The sequence below is a fragment of the Diabrotica virgifera genome, chromosome 8 (assembly GCF_917563875.1).
Source record: "Diabrotica virgifera virgifera chromosome 8, PGI_DIABVI_V3a".
In the NCBI taxonomy this organism is placed as follows: Eukaryota; Metazoa; Arthropoda; class Insecta; order Coleoptera; family Chrysomelidae; genus Diabrotica; species Diabrotica virgifera.
This window is the reverse complement of record NC_065450.1, coordinates 23,490,480-23,506,140: the sequence shown is the minus strand read 5'-3', so window position 1 is coordinate 23,506,140 and position 15,661 is coordinate 23,490,480. Positions and strand designations below refer to the sequence as shown.

Here is a 15,661-nt window from a genome sequence, read left to right as displayed (position 1 = left end):
TTAGTCCACAGTACATCGTCATTTTTGAAAGATGATTACAAAAGTCTTAAAAATGGATTTAACTGCTTCATTTGAGCGAGTCTACCACTTTCTGAAAAATTTCAGAGTGCAGGTTTAGTCCAGAGAAATAAGATTTTTCTCGTGACACATCCCCCTCCAGGCCGAAACCAAATTTTTTGAGTAGTATGGACATCTATATTAATAACCTATATGTTTCCTGCAGCCGATTTTGAAGATATACATAGTTATAAAGAAATGAAGATCAAAAAACGGTAAATTTTCGCTTTTTTCGTCTATAACCAAAAAGTTAAGCATTTTAAACAAATTTGAAAGTAAGAAACTCATAAATCGTCTAAAAAATTTCAGTATGGCGTCCGCTGAATATGTCTATCCTTATTGGTTGCTTAGAAAATTGCAAAATAAATCATAAATTTTGTTTATAAATGTTCCTAACTTATTTAAAAATTAACTTAGAACCTTCTTATTATATGAGTTGCTGAGACTTCTGGTGGTTAAATTTATAATTTAAATTTCAAAGCAATTGGTCAAATAGTTTAAAAGTTATTTAATTTGTTTATCCCAAATTCATTTTTTTTGCAACACTATAAGTCAGAGAATTATGAGGTTACAATAAGACTTCTGACAGTTTATGGAAGAAGAACATTTATACTATTGACTTAATTAAAAAAAAATGACAAAAAATAATTTTAAACAGTGTAAAATTATTTTGCAAAAACACGTCGATTTTTTGCTTCTTTATAAAGAATTAGAATAACTTTTTAACCGTTACCTGTAGAAAAATTATTTTTTCATATTTGGAAAGACTGAATTTTTATACACATTTAGAAAGAAAAACAATTGTCCTAGGACAATTAGGAACGAAGTTAGCCCCCCTTTTTTTAATGCACATGTTTTTGCAACATAATTTTGCAGTATTTAGAATTATTTTGTGTCATTTTTTTTTAATTAAATTAATAGTATAAATTTTCTTCTTTCATAAACTATCCAAAGCATTAGTGTATCTTCATCATTTTCTGACTTATAGCGTTGCAAAAAAAAATTAATTTTAGTGTAGGAAACAGAGGTTGAACCTTGCAAAATGGACACAAGTCCGGTTTTATTTTTTTTCTGGCATATCAAGGGGTGCTTATTATCAGACTAACTTTTTCTGAAAAAATTTCGCCCCGGAACCCCCCTTTTCACCCCTTTAAAGGGGGTAATTTATGGTTTTTGCAGAACGTAGCCCTTCCTGTACCTTTTACAAAAAATTTCTTTTATAAAAATATGAAGAGGACTATATTTTCTACGATTTATTTCCGACAGCATCTCTCTATCATCCACCCTTTAGCAAGGGTGGCGCCCCAAAGTTGACAAGTTTTTAAAAAAGATGTTTTTAGAAAAAATATATTTTTCGCTAACTGTAACGGAAATTAAAAATAAATGCTACGGAGATTATTCACAAATATATGATTGATTTTTTCCTATAGGTTTCACTTAAGGGTAATTGCCCTTTTTTTAATTACAGGGTGTTACATTTTAAAAAACCCCTTTTTATACCATCTGAACCGTTTATGCTAGAGTAAAAAGACTTTCAGCGATTACCCATGTACTGGTATTATTTACAAATTTGTATAATGCACCCCCATTTTTTCCCCGGAACCACCCAAAAAAGAAGAAGAATTAATAAATAAAGTGATTTTCTTGGAATCCTTCACACACAATGCCCTTCATTAATATAATATTTTGGCAATCGTCAATGAGCAGCCAAAGCGAACGGTTGTCTATGTACGAAAAAGCTGTGATAAAACAAACCCGGTTTCGCTAATGAGTTATTCGAAACGACAACAAAACAAAACAATTATTTTATTGTGTCTAAAAATTCGTGAATGTATTTAAAGTTTTTAAACAAAGCAATTCATTATTGCGGATTTTACGAGTGTTTATATTTTATTAATAACATTTTAATTTTTAACGTTAATAAGTAAAAGAACATTGGCTCATTGAAAGCTGTTAGCAGCGAGTTATCGTCAGCAATGATTCCAGTGGCGTATCAACCGAGCAGGTAACATGAACAACTTTTCAACAGGCTTTTATTCCCAACCAAATTATGAACAAAATGTAAAAACCATGGCTCCAATGATCCAAAATCCTATACAAATTCCCACTTGTTCCCAACAACCTAATGATTCACTACAAATAAACCAAACAAATGAACAAACAGCCAGTATTGAAGAACAGCAATGGAATGAGGTTACCGGAAAAAGATTAAGAAGCAGTCCAGAAATGCCTAGAAGTAACAAAAGACAAAACTCACAAAACTTGGTGAGTACTGGTTAAGTAAACCTATAACAACACAAAATCAATTTGAAGCACTAAGTTCAATAGATGAAAGTGACAATTTGGAAGACACAGTTAAAAATACAGATGCAAAACCAAAACCACGTACAATATTTGTATCAGGCGTGCAGATCTGCAAGCCTCTTATCGATCTATTGCAACAAGTAGCAGAAAATGATTTTATCACTAAAGCTATCAACAGCGAACAAATAAAAATTCAACCAAAATCAGACAAAGCATACACCGCCATAATAAATGCTCTAAAAACAAAAAACACGGACTTCCACACTTATAAACCTAAAAGTGAAAGACACTACCGAGTGGTTCTTAAAGGCATGCACCCCACGACAAATTTAGAAGAGATAAAAGAAGATCTTAAAACCAAAAACCATAATGTTATAAATATATGGAATATACTACACAACCAAACTAAAAAATCGCTGCCTATGTTCTACATTGATCTAGAAACAAAAGATAATAACAAGGACATCTATAACATTAAACAAGTAATGCATTCCATAGTAGAATTCGAAGCACCGCATGTCAAGAGAATAATTCCGCAATGTAGTAGATGTCAAAAATACAACCACACAAAAAACTTCTGCAATAAACAACCGTGCTGTGTCAAATGCGCAGAACCTCATTACACTAAAGAATGTCCAAGGAAAACCAGAGACAGTAATGTTAAATGTGCTAACTGTGGTGAAAATCACCCCGCAAATTATAGAGGGTGTGAAGTTCACAAACAATTACAAAAACTTAAATTCCCTAACTTGAGACGACACAACGCGAGGACAAACCAAGATAGAACTACAACAGTCAACTATGTGCAACCTGGAATAACATACGCACAAGCAACGCAAGCAGTTAACCAGCAAGCCTCCAACCAAACTACTACACAACATATACCAAATCAAACTAATAACCACACAGACATGTCAGAACTGAAAGACATGTTAAAAAAACTGACGGAACAAATGAGCACTATGCTCAACCTCCTGACCATGATTCTCAACCAGAAATGACTCAGTTACTAAAGCTAGTATTATGGAACGCCAATGGCTTAAGTCAACATGTAGAAGAATTAAAACTATTTATTAACACACAAAAAATTGACATAATGCTGATTACAGAAACTCATTTTACATCCAAAAACCACATCAATATTCCACGATTTACAACTTATCATACGCAACATCCCAACGAAAAAGCACATGGAGGCACTGCAATAATAGTTAGTAATAAACTAAAGCACTACGAAATACAAAAACATGAATGCGACTATCTACAGGCCACCAGCATTGTTGTGGAAGATCAACTAGGCCCACTAACAGTATCAGCTATATACTGTCCGCCAAAGCACAATAACAAAACGGAACAGTTTGAAAATTTCTTTAAAACATTAGGAAATAGATTTATAGCAGGAGGAGATTTTAATTCTAAGCATACTACCTGGGGATCCAGAATTATTACCACAAAAGGCAGAGAACTTCTTAAAGCTATAAATGCGACCAATGCAAATTACCTCACCACAAGGGAACCAACTTACTGGCCTACCGACAATGCAAAAATACCTGATCTACTCGACTTTTATATTGTTAAAGGAATTAATGTTAAATTGGCAAAAGTAGAATCTTGTTACGATCTACCCTCTGACCACTCTAGCGTAATCGCGACATGGTATGCACAAATAACAAACAGTACTAAACAACCATCACTATACAGTAACAAAACAGACTGGAGCATTTTCAAGACTAAACTAGATGAACTAATTGACATAAACATCCCATTGAAAACAGAAAGTGACATCTACGCAGCAGTAGAAAATCTTCAGAAATCTATACAAGAAGCTGCTTGGTATGCTACCCCTGACTGCTACCAAACAGAATTGAAAGAGAATTGCCCAACTGTAATAAAGGAAATGATTGCTAGAAAGAGAAAAATAAAAGAAGAGTGGCGAAGAAAAAGAACACATGAGAACAAGGCGAAATTAAATAAAATCACCAAGGAAATTAAACTACAATTGCATAATATCAAAAATAACAAAATACAAGAATATCTTACAGGTTTATCAGCAAACGCAGATAGTGAATATACCCTTTGGAAGGCCACGAGAAAAATCAAACACCCGAAACAACAAATACCACCAATACGAAACCAAGAGGGAAACTGGTGTAGAAATAATAAGAAAAAAGCCGAAGCATTTGCAAATCACCTCACTAATGTATTCCAGCCACATCCCATGGAAGATGGTGACACAGAGGAAGAAATAAATGACTTCCTGGAATCGTCCTACCAGATGGATTTACCTATACAAAAAATCACCACTAAAGAAGTTAGAAATATGATCCAGCATGAAATCAGTCCAAAAAAAGCTCCAGGGTATGACCTGATCAACGGGAAAGTACTGCAGCAATTGACATGCAAAGGTCTGAAAATGATAACGCAAGTATTTAATGCAATATTTAGGCTAGGTTACTACCCAGAACAATGGAAAGTTGCTCAAATTATTCTCATACCTAAGCCAGGGAAAAATAAAACTCAGGTGACTTCATACAGACCAATAAGCCTGCTACCTGTTCTATCAAAAATTTTGGAAAAATTTCTCCTTAAACAATTATCCCCAGTTATAGAAGAAAGGAAACTAATTCCCCAACACCAATTTGGGTTCAGAACACAACACGGAACGATAGAACAGGTACATAGACTGATAAAACACATCAGAAGTGATCTAGAAAATAAAAGGTATTGTTCTGCTGCATTCCTGGACATTGGTCAGGCCTTCGACAAGGTATGGCATGCTGGTATGCTCTTTAAACTAAAGAAAAACCTTCCTCATCCTTTTTATCAAATCCTAAAAAGCTATATTTCCAACCGACATTTCCTAGTCAAGCAGGATAATGAATACACAAGCCTAAGACCAATAAAAGCCGGAGTACCACAAGGAAGTGTCTTGGGACCGATATTGTACTTGCTCTACACTGCTGACCTACCCACAAGTAACAAAACAACGTGTGCAACTTTTGCTGATGACACTGCTGTACTAGCCTCTCACCATGATCCAAATACAGCATCCAGAACCCTTCAGAAAGACCTTAATAATATACAAATATGGCTTAAAAAATGGAAGATAAAGGCGAATGAGAGTAAATCCATCCATGTAACCTTCACCATGAGAAGACAAACATGTCCATCTGTAACACTAAATGAAACTCAACTCCCACAAACCGATACTGTCAAGTACCTAGAAATCCATCTTGATAGGAGATTAACTTGGCAAAAACACATTTTTACAAAAAGAAAACAACTAGGAATAAAATTTCGAGAAATGTACTGGATCATCGGTCGTAAATCTCAACTATCACTTGAAAACAAACTGCTGATATATAAAACTATATTAAAACCAGTGTGGACCTATGGTATCCAACTTTGGGGGACAGCCAGTCAAACTAACCTAGAAATATTGCAGAGATTCCAGAACAAAGTCCTTAGAACAATGCTGAATGCCCCTTGGTACGTGCCAAACTATGTGATAGAGCAAGACCTCAATGTGCCATCCATAAAAACAGTAATAACGGAATATTACAAAAAATATTCCAAGAGACTAGAATCTCATCCAAATGAGTTAGCCAGCAACCTTACTGATGACCACAATGATGTACGACGCCTGAAGAGATTCAAAGTAGTGGATCTAGCAAGAAGATTCGAATAATCTGTGATAACTAAACTTATTTTAATTTGTTTTAATTTAATTTATGTAAAGAGGGTGATCACTGGATCTTCCTCTACAGGTCAAAATTTTCAATTTTTGTCAAATAATTTACCTATTGTTCTAAGTTGAGGACAGATTGTAAATATTACAACATTAAATAAAAAAAAAAAAAAAAAAAAAAAAAAAAAAAGAAAAAAAAATATATCATTTTGTGCAAGTTATTATTACCCATGCATGGACACTAAACCCGATTTCCTAGTGCAACCCTTGTAGCCAAAAACAATAAATAAAATGGGGGGTTAAATTTTTTTTTCGTTTTTTGCTTTTTGATCCATATGGGCATATGCTTCATCAATAGTGCTTTTCAAAAATATATATGGTTATTGCAACATCCCTGCGCAAACCACCCCTATCCTTGAAAATATACTGCAGAAACTACCCCTATACCTTATCCAGCATGTTTTTACGATTTTCTCATTACCTATTCATTTTTTTTAAACAAAACTTATACAAGGTTAAAGACCACTATTTACTCTAAAAATTAGGTCCTATTCATTTTTTTCGTTTAAGCAACCGTTACGGCACAGTGGCGCCGTAAACCTCATATATGCTTTGACGGGCTCCAGTTTTTGTTTATTTTTTCGTCATCTGTTTGTTTTATTGATAAAGTACTTATGTAAAATAAAACAACACAGTGTAACCTACAAATCATGACCTATGCACATTTTACATTCTTTGCTCCCCAAAGCTACAGTGGTGGCCCAAAATAATTTTTTTCATATTTTCGCCACCTACACGCATTTTATTGCGTTAATGCTACCTTAATAGCACAATATTCACCCCTAAGTGGTCGCTAAGCAGTGGCGGATCCAGGGAGGGGTGATGGGGGCGATCATCCCCCACCCGTCTCAAACCAAGTGATATTATATTTGAAGATTATAAAAATATTCATTTTTTTTTATAGAAATACTTATATAATATTAATATTATTTTTATAACAATGACTTTCTATGCTTTAGCGACAGTAGCGGATCCAGCATCGTTAAGAGGGGGGTGCCAATTGGTTAAATTTCTATAAAAATAAATGAATATTTTTATAATCTTTGAATATAATATGACTTGGTTTGAGAGGGGGGGGGAGGTGTTCACCCCCATCACCCCTCCCTGGATCCGTCACTGCGTAGCGACCACCTAAGGGTAAATATTGTGCTGTTAAGGTAGCATTAATGCAATAAAATGCATGTAGGTGGCGAAAATATGCAAAAATTTATTTTGGGCCACCACTGTGGCTTTGGGGAGCAAAGAATGTAAAATGTGCATAAGTCATAATTTGTAGATTACACTGTGTTGTTTTATTTTGCATAAGTACTTTATCAATAAAACGAACAGATGACGAAAAAAAAAACAAAACCTGGAGCCCGCCAAAGCATATATGAGGTTTACGGCGCCACTGTGCCGTAACCGTTGCTTATACGAAAAAATGAATAGGACATAATTTTTAGAGTAAATTGTGGTCTTTAACCTTGTATAAGTTTTGCTTAAAAATAATACACAGGTAATGAGAAAATCGTAAAAACATGCTCGCCAAGGGATAGGGGTAGTTTCTGCAGTACATTTTCAAAAAGCACTATTGATGAAGCATATGGCCATATGGATCAAAAAGCAAAAAACAAAAAAAAATTTTCAACCCCCCATTTTATTTATTTTTTTTTTTGCTTAAGGGGTTGCACAAGGAAATTGCTTTTGGTGTCCATGCATGGGTAATAATAACGTCCACAAAATGATGTATGAAGCATATTAATAAAGGGCATTGTGTGTGAAGGATTCCAAGAAAATCAATTTATTTATTAATTCTTCTTTTTTTTGGGGTGGTTCCGGGGAAAAAATGGGGGTGCATTATACAAATTTGTAAATAGCACCAGTACATGGGTAATCGCTGAAAGTCTTTTTATTGTAGCATAAACGGTTCAGATGGTATAAAAAGAGGTTTTTTAAAATGTAACACCCTGTAATTAAAAAAAGGGCAATTATCCTTAAGTAAAACCTATACCAAAAAATCAGTCAATTACTTGTGAATAATTGCCGCAGGATTTCTTCTTAATTTCCGTTACAGTTAGGGAAAAATATATTTTTTTTAAAAACATCTTTTTTAAAAACTTGTCAACTTTAGGGCGCCACCCCCGCTAAACGGTGGATGATAGAGAGATGGTGTTGGAAATAAATCGTAGAAAATATAGTCCTCTTCATATTTCTATAAAAGAAATTTTTTGTAAAAGTAACAGGAAGGGCTACGTTCCGCAAAAACCACAAATCACCCCCTTTAAAGGGGTGAAAAGGGAGGTTCCGGGGCGAAATTTTTTCAGAAAAAGTTAGTCTTACAATAAGCACCCCTTGATATACCAGAAAAAAAATAAAACCGGACTTGTGTCCATTTTGCAAGGTTCAACCTTTGTTTCCTACACTATTTGGGATAAACAAATTAAATACCTTTTAAACTATTTGACCAATTGCTTTGAAATTTAGCGTATGATTTAAGCACCAGAAGTCTCAGTATTTCTTGTAACAAAAACGTTCTAAGTTAATTTTTACATAAGTTATGAATATTTATAAAAACTCGAAATTTATTATTGATTTTGCAATTTTCCAAGCAACCAATAAGGATAGACATATTCAGCGAACGCCATATTAAAGTTTTTTATACGGTTTATGAGTTTCTCACTCTCAAATTTGTTTAAAATACTTAACTTTTTGGTTATCGACGAAAAAAGCGAAAATTTACCGTTTTCTTTATCTTCATTTGTTTATAACTATGTATATCATCAAAATCGGCTGCAGGAAACATAAAGGTTATTAATATAGATGTTCATACTACTCAAAAAATTTGGTTTCTGCCTGGAGGGGGTTGTGTCACCAAATTTTTTTCCCTTATTTCTCTGAACTAGTTGGACGCGTTTCCCCACGCCTAAACCAGTAGCTCTAGCGCGGTTAGGTTTTGTTATTGTAAAACTATAAAAATTTTATTTTAATCAAAAGATTATACGTTAAAATAAAATAAAATATTTTTGTCGCACAAAAAAGAGGGCGCCGTCGTAGATTTCGACACCCGCAAGGTGTCACTCTAGCGCGGTAGTTTTGTTATTACAAAACCATTAATTTTTAAAATAAAAATGTCTACCATTTTTGTTCGGTTGCGATGCGAAGGCAAACCAATCTTACTTTTCAATTAGAATACGGAGTGCAGTCCAGTTCCTTTAACCGCGATTTTCTGCTCTTATTGGAGCTTCATCAGAAGAAACGTAGGCACTGTTCTCCATACCCCAACTAAATTGCATCGAGAGGCTTTCCCACACATCGCAACCAAATGGATGATAATAAGTGGCTAGCGCCATCTGGCAATTGAAAGACGAAGCAAGTTTTCAATCCTAATAGTAAATTAATAATATTGAAAAATATTAAAAATCACTAAAAGATTTTTAAATTGAAAACTTATTGGTACATTTTCATGGTAACACCTCCAAGACTTCTATAATTTGCAAGTCATATGGATGCTGCAGTGAAGACGAGATGGAAGGAATTCTACACTTTGCAATTCACATCCCCCGTCTGCAGCCGGCAAAGTTCCAACTGAAAGATGCACCTGGTTACTCTACGGAGTAATACGAAAATAAAATAAAAATATGTACCATTTTTATTCGGTTGCCATGCGAAGGCAAACTAATCTTACTTTTCAATTAGAATACGGAGTGCAGTCCAGTTCCTTTAACCGCGATTTTCTGCTCTTATTGGAGCTTCATCAGAAGAAACGTAGGCACTGTTCTTCACTGCAGCATCCATATGACTTGCAAATTATAGAAGTCTTGGAGGTGTTACCATGAAAATATACCAATAAGTTTTCAATTTAAAAATCTTTTAGTGATTTTTAATATTTTTCAATATTATTAATTTACTATTAGGATTGAAAACTTGCTTCGTCTTTCAATTGCCAGATGGCGCTAGCCACCTATTATCATCCATTTGGTTGCGATATGTGGGAAAGCCTCTCGATGCAATTTAGTTGGAGTATGGAGAACAGTGCCTACGTTTCTTCTGATGAAGCTCCAATAAGAGCAGAAAATCGCGGTTAAAGGAACTGGACTGCACTCCGTATTCTAATTGAAAAGTAAGATTGGTTTGCCTTCGCATCGCAACCGAATAAAACTGGTACACATTTTTATTTTATTTTCGTATTACTCCGTAGAGTAACCAGGTACATCTTTCAGTTGGAACTTTGCCGGCTGCAGACGGGGGATGTGAATTGCAAAGTGTAGAATTCCTTCCCTCTCGTCTTCACTGCAGCATCCATATGACTTGCAAATTATAGAAGTCTTGGAGGTGTTACCATGAAAATGTACCAATAAGTTTTCAATTTAAAAATCTTTTAGTGATTTTTAATATTTTTCAATATTATTAATTTACTATTAGGATTGAAAACTTGCTTCGTCCTTAATTTTTAGTTAAAAGTACTTATATTTAATTAATTGTCCATCGAACTGTCACAAGATTGTCGATCTCTTGTCCGACAAATTACAGCCTCGTTTCGTTAGTCCGACAACGTAAATATATTAATGACGCGTGTCGTGTTGGTACTTAAGGGACGGTAAAAGGGGCCAACTCTAGAACTTAGGAAAAACACTGAATCTACACTATACTTTTATTTAAAGATACAACGTCCATAAGCGTACGGCTTAAGGAGGTGCACGGGGTAGTCGTTCAGACACCCATCTCGAGCAATGCTAATCTCTACTTAACCCCTCCTAGGGCTTTTTATATCTTCCTTTATCTTGGACTTTGAAATTAGATTATACGTGAGTAATTTTTTCACCGTCATCTTTTTCTTAATATCTGCTACTAGTTCGCCAATTGAGTCATATGAACCATTCAGTCGTAGTTTCGCTGACTGTGTCAATTTAGCCTTCAATACGTATTTAATCAATTGCTTCTTTCCTAGTTCGTCCAAGAATTGGTTATATAACTCGATTGCATCTGAGAATGCCTTGATTGATTCTTCTGTGCTTCCAATATGTGGGATCAGGTTTGCGGTTTTGTGGTCAAATTTTGCTATTGTATCGCCTCTATGCTTCTCCTTTCTTCTCTCTAATACTACTTTTATTGCCGCAATTTTTTCCTTTATCCTGACGACTATCTCTTCTTTTTCGGTGTCTCTTTCTAAATTGTATATTGTAAGAGTTGCATTAAATTTCTCTGCGTAGTCTCTTAATTTTTCCAACCATTTGCTGGTAGTACCTACTAACTACACGGAAGCGCGACCAACCTTCACTTTGAAGTTTTTCAGAAAGTCGTAGGGCCGGTATTTCCAACCTCACTTAAGCCAAAGCTTACTTTAAGCCTTTGCTTAAGCTTAGATGCCTGTATTTCCACTTCAATTTGAGGCTTAAGCCTAGGCTTAAACCAAATAATTTTAAGCTCGCGCGGGAGTTGGTTTAAGCCTTTGCTTAAAATGTGTTTTCTGCTTTTTGAGGTTATTTCTATAGATTAATAATTATAGAGTTGTTTTGAAAATCAACTTGTAAGTAATAACGTTATTATTGGATTATCAAATAATAATCTATTAATTTATTAATCGTAATAACGATTATTAAAATTCTTACTACTTTTGGAAGGTGTAGGAATGTCAAATAAACGTCAAATTGAAAGGCAGTTTATTTAGAAGTTCTCCTAAAAATTATTAATTTTTAAGGTTTTTTCTTAACTTTTTGAGTATTACGAGTAGTATAAAGAAGTACTAAACCAGTGATCTGTAAGAAAGTGTGAAATTTAGCGCCTAGAAGTTAAATTTCAGAAAACAAATAATATGGAAGGTATACCACCCGAACCTCCAGATAAAGGTAAATTTTATGTAGAAATGGAAGGAGATGGGATGATGGAATATGAGGAATTAAATAAAAATAACAATAGAGTAAATAATAAGGTAACAAACAAACAAAACCAAACAAGTAGTACTATTGAGGTAAGTAACAAATTTAGTTGCAATAACGATGAAACTTTGACAAATTTAAATCAAACAGATAAGTCAGGTAAGCAAAATTTAAATAAAGTAATAAATTTAAGATTAAAACATAGATATCAATTTGGAGATAATGCACCTTATATAGTACACATAGAAAATAAAAACGGTAACATTGGTCGATTACACAGGATCGGCACGGCCCGTTTGATTTTAAGTGCAGTACCTGAAATTGAAAATAATATCACACAAATTACAGTAGTTGGTAGAAATAAAATCAAGGTAGAACTAAATAATTTTGCTAGTGCTAATAAATTAATTGATTCTCAAATTCTTAAAAGCAAAGAGTATGAGGCATATATTCCAACGTTTTTTACTCAAAAGAAAGGTGTTATAAAATTGGTAGATAAAGAGATAGAAGATAATGATTTATTATCATTAATTAAACCTAGATTTGGAATTAAATTCGAAGTATTACATGTAAAAAGAATTATGCGGAAAGTGATTCAAGATAATGGTAATACTAATTATGTAAAAACAGGAACCGTAATTGTCACTTTTAAAGGTCAGTCTATACCAAAAAATGTAATAATAGAAAAAATGATATACGAGGTGGAAAATTATACACCCAGAATAATCCAATGTTTAAAGTGTTTGAGATTTGGGCATATAAGTGCCCAATGTAGAGGAAAAGATAGGTGTGAAAGATGTGGCGAAGAACACAACAAATCTAATTGTTCCAATCCGAATAATTTACTTTGTGTATTGTGCAAAGGAAAACACAGCGCTACTGACAAGGGAGCAGATTGTACAGAAAGACAAAAACAGGAATATATTAAAAAAGTTATGAATAATGAAAATATAACATATTATGAAGCTAATAATAAATATAAAAAATGTTATTCAACAGTAAGTAAAGACCAAGAAAATACTTCAAATAAATATACAATATCTAAACGAAAAAGATCAAGTAGTATTGATTCTAGTAGTGTAGATAAAGAAACAATGGAAGCACGCAGAAAAATTTTGCAAACACCAAGAATACAAAGTCAGCCTTGTTATAATTTTAATAATCCCATTTATTCTAACACAACACAAACACAAAACGATAATCAAAATAATATAGGAGAAATAATAGTAAACTTTATTTCAGCAACATTAAATCAAATTAATCAAAATTTAGATCAAAAAACGTTGGAATTATTAAAAAACAATATTTCACAATTATTATTACCTCGTGATGGCTAACGTTTCATTTCTTCAATGGAATGCGAGATCAATTAAAACAAATAAGGGTTATTTAGAAAAATTCTTGTATGACAATAAAATAGATATAGGATTAATATCAGAAACTTGGTTAAAAAAAAAGTAATTTTATTAACTTTACTGGTTATAATGTCTTTAGGAATGATAGAGATGATGGATATGGTGGAGTAGCCATCCTTTTGAAAAAATTAATAAAATTTTACAACAGTCCTACTTTTCACCAAATTAATGACATAATGTGCAATAGCATATCAATTAAAATTCAATCCGGAAAAAAGTTAAACATTTATTCAATATACGTAAAACCAAATCTTAAAATCACTCTAAATGAATGGAAAAAGTTTTTTAATAGTCTAGAGAAGCCTTTTATAATTGGTGGTGATTTTAATAGCCACAATTATGTTTGGGGTTGTAGTACTGTAGATACTATAGGAAAAAATCTGTTAGAAGCTATTGAGGACTGTAATCTTGTAATTTTAAATAATGGTAAAGAAACTTTGATGCGTAGACCGAATAGCAATAATAAATCTGCAATAGATCTTACAATATGCTCAGCAAATATTAGTCATTTTTTCGATTGGGATGTTGTGGACGAGACATTAGGATCAAATCATTTTGCTATTATTATTAAGTCAAATATTAATGTTAATAAAGCGGAATGTGTAAATACAAAATTCCAATGGAACATAAATAAAGCGGATTGGTCTCTTTTCTCTTCTATCACTGATAATTTCATGGAAATAGATAATAATTTAAATTACCAACAATTTTTAAATAAATTAAACGAATATTGTAAGATATGTATACCGGAGAAGAGAACAGGGACTAATCCACGATTTAGAAAAACTTGGTGGAATGACAATTGTAAAAAGGTAATAGAAGAACAAAAACTAGCTTTACGCAAGTTTAAACTACAGTCTAATATACAAAATTATATAAATTATAATAAATGTGTAGCGAAAACCAAAAAAGTTGTATTAGAGAGTAAGCGTAATGCATGGAGAAATTTTTGTAAAACTTTAAACAAAAATACACCAATTAAAGATATGTGGAATCAAGCCAAACGATTACAAAACATTTTTAAACCACAAGTAAATCCAGTGACTGAAGGAGAATGGGTTGAGGAGTTTTTAAGAAAATTATGTCCAGATAATATATTTTCAAAAATTAATGTAATGGAAAGAAAAAACTCTATGCATCCACTTTCAATTCCATTTAGTTTCTGTGAATTAGAAATAAGCCTTAAGAATAAGAAAAATACTTCTCCAGGTATAGATAATGTACATTATATTATGTTGGCCAATTTACATCAAAAAGGGAAAGAAACACTATTAAATTTTTTTAATCAAATATGGTTATCAGAAGATATTCCAGATAACTGGAGAGAGTACCGGGTGATTCCTATTCTCAAAACAAATCGGAATCCTGATTCAGCAGAATCTTATAGAGGTATTTCATTGAGCTCCTGCATAACAAAAACACTGGAAAGAATGATAAAACTTAGGCTCGAAAGTTGGCTAGAAAAAAACAATAAATTATCACAAACACAATTTGGATTTCGAAAAAATCATTCTACTGTGGAAGCTGTGAGTCATTTGGTAACAGATATAAATTTAGCGTTTACGAAAAATTCTTCAGTAATCGCTCTTTTATTAGATGTTGAAGCAGCATACGACAACGTTAATTTAAATATACTATATAACAAAATGATACAAATAGGTCTGCCAGAATGCTTCTGTCAAAAAATAATAAAATTGTATGACTGTAGAAAAATTTATATATCGGTAAATAATAACACATTTGGTCCAAGACTAGCGATGGGTGGTTTACCTCAAGGAGGAATATTAAGCCCTTTGTTATATTTAATTTACACTTCTGATATAGAAAAAAATTTAAACTCAACAAAAATTTTACAATTTGCAGATGATATAGTTATTTATCAAGAAAACATTAAAATAGAAAATGCAGTCAAATCCATTGAAGAAGGAGACAAACATATTAAAATATGGAGTGAATTACATGGACTAAATATATCTGATTCCAAAACCAAATTATGTATTTTTACAAGAAAACGAAAAGAAATACCCAATCACATCTTAATAAACAATATATCCTATCCTGTACAAAGTTATGTTAAATATTTGGGTATTACTCTGGATAGACAGCTTCTCTGGAAAGAACATATAGACCATATAGTTAAAAAAACAGAAAAAGGAATAAACCTTCTTCGATTCGTATCACACTTACGTTGGGGAGCAGATCCAAATATTTCTTTGTTGTTATTTAAAAATAATATAAGAGCTATATTCGACTACGGATCAATATTATACAGTGACGCATCA

At 32.9% G+C, this 15,661-nt stretch overlaps 1 protein-coding gene across 2 annotated transcripts in view; it reads right to left on the bottom strand.

The window, feature by feature from the left end:
- LOC126890402 (WD repeat, SAM and U-box domain-containing protein 1-like) overlaps window positions 1-15,661 on the bottom strand; it is a 205,759-nt gene that overhangs the window by 112,736 nt on the left and 77,362 nt on the right. The window lies entirely within an intron of this gene.